Here is a 2,227-nt window from a genome sequence, read left to right on the forward strand (position 1 = left end):
GAATAAAAAATAAATAAAATATCCTCCTTATAAACTAAAGGGGGCAGAAGTGATAGTGGGCTGGTTTGGTATTGTTATGCTTTGTAAAAAAACTGATTCTGCTGTGTTGTGAGAATAAGCTCATTTTTGCTGCTACACGTTTTCATCCAAAACTGTGAAAATAAGTTGTTTTTAAGTGTTTACCAAACACCTTTTTGAGCTCAACTTTTTTTATATATCCACTTTTTATAAAAGTACTTCAGTACCAAACAAGTACTTACAATCCACTTTGACTCATTTTTATAGTTTACAGGCTTTTGTATTACCTCTTCTCATTGAAATAGGATCCACACAAGGAAAAACGCTTGTCATTCGTTGGTTATTAGAGGCATCTCAAAAACGTTCAGGTCGAAATATGGTTTTCAAATTAAGTTCCGAATTAGTAGATGTTGCCAACGGGAGTAACGATGCTTTGGGTCATTTATCAATATCAGTAATTTCAAGTATGGTTATATGGGAAGGAATTTACCCACTAGTACAAAAAACACTTTGCGCAAACGCAGGTCCTTCGTCGCGCAAAGTCAAAAAACGTCGCGCACAAACCGTCGCGGCAAGGCAGTGACAGAAGGCTTTGCGTGACGCAAGTAACCCCATCGTCGCGCAAAGACACTTTGCGCAACGTATTTTGCGCGACTCAACATCCGTCGCGCAAGTTTCTTTGCACGACGCATGTAAAAGCTTCGTCGCGCAAAGTGTCTTTGCGCGACTCAACCTACGTCACCCAAGGATCTTGCGCGACGTATTTTGCGCGACTCAACCTACGTCACCCAAGGATCTTGCGCGACTCAACCTACGTCACTCAGGATCTTGCGCGACGTATTTTGCGCGACCCAACCTACGTCACTCAAGATCCTTGCGCGACGTAGACTATAGTCGCTCAAAGTGTCTTTGCGCAACGCATGTTCCCAAGTTGCGCAAAGATACTTTGCGCGACGCAGTCTACGTCATGCAAAGATACTTTGCGCAACTTGGGAACATACTTTGCATGACGTATTGTATGTCGCGCAAAGTGGAAATTTGGTTTTGGTAAAAAATATTACTTTCTTAATTTTTAATAATATTGTAATTAAATTCTAAATAATAATTAATTAACCAAAGAAAAGTATTTAATTATACAATATATGAAAATGTACATACAAGATGTCCAAATAAAAAAGAAAAAACTACAAGTAATCTTCTAGGTGAAGTGGCTACTGGGTATCGGCAGGGTGAAGTGGCTCGGAGGTTGAAGGTGTAGCAAGATCAGGTATTGGTAGTGAGATTTGGAGGCCGGTCATCTGTATGGCTCGTATAAGATCTCTCATCTGTCCGTCATAAGTATGCAGCTGCTCGCCCTGGGCCCTTATCTGCTCCTTCATCTGCTCACCCTGGGCCCTCATCTACTCGCCCTGGACCTCATGCTGACCCTTTAGGGTTATCACTTCCTCCTTCAATGAATCGACCTCTGTGGTGTTTGATCTGGAAGAAGAGGCACCAGTCTCACGAAGTCGTGCTTTCCCCATGCACCGAACAACCTTGCCGTGACAACGACCGAAGTTCTGATCTAGGACATCAGTCAAAATCTGAAAACCTGCATCATCAGGTACTGTGACGTCCTCAATTGGGGTCTCCGGGGGAAGTTGCGATGTTGCTTCTTGGAGAACAGTAGTGCTCTTTTCCACCATAAGAGCCTGTAATAATAAAGAAAAAACATATATATAAATAATATTTGAACGATTCATACATATAAGAATAATAACAATCCAACATAACTTCCCCTAATAGTATAGCATTTCACAATCCAACAAATTTTTAGCATCATAAAAATAATAATTTTAAAATGAAAAAAAAATACAACGTAGTCATCAAGAATTAGAAAAAAAACTACCTGGATGTGAGGCCTCACCCTCGACTCTGGATGCTGCGGAAGTGTGATCAGAAGGGTCCGGCTCACGACGACGTCGGTGAGGTCGTCGTGCACTGAGCGGGTGAATGGATACTGATGACGTCGATGAGACAGGCACCTGGGGCCCTATAGGAGTAGCCTCAGTAAGGGGTGTAGGAGGCGCATTGGTCACGCTCCGACGACGAGTGATCAAATGCGACATCTATACACTTAATTTGCGTCGGCTTCGAGTTTGGCGTCACTGCCTTGCGAACGAGAGGGAGAAAGATGAGTCTTAAAAATCAAATTCGGATTCAATATATG

At 42.3% G+C, this 2,227-nt stretch overlaps 1 pseudogene; it reads right to left on the bottom strand.

Annotated features, from left to right (window-relative positions):
- Positions 1 to 1,105: 1,105 nt before the first annotated feature.
- On the bottom strand, positions 1,106 to 1,703 carry LOC148693301 (uncharacterized; annotated as a pseudogene).
- Between the last annotated feature and the right edge of the window lie 524 nt (positions 1,704 to 2,227).

This window comes from Pyrus communis, chromosome 11, assembly GCF_041283825.1.
Source record: "Pyrus communis isolate YQ-2024b chromosome 11, ASM4128382v1, whole genome shotgun sequence".
In the NCBI taxonomy this organism is placed as follows: Eukaryota; Viridiplantae; Streptophyta; class Magnoliopsida; order Rosales; family Rosaceae; genus Pyrus; species Pyrus communis.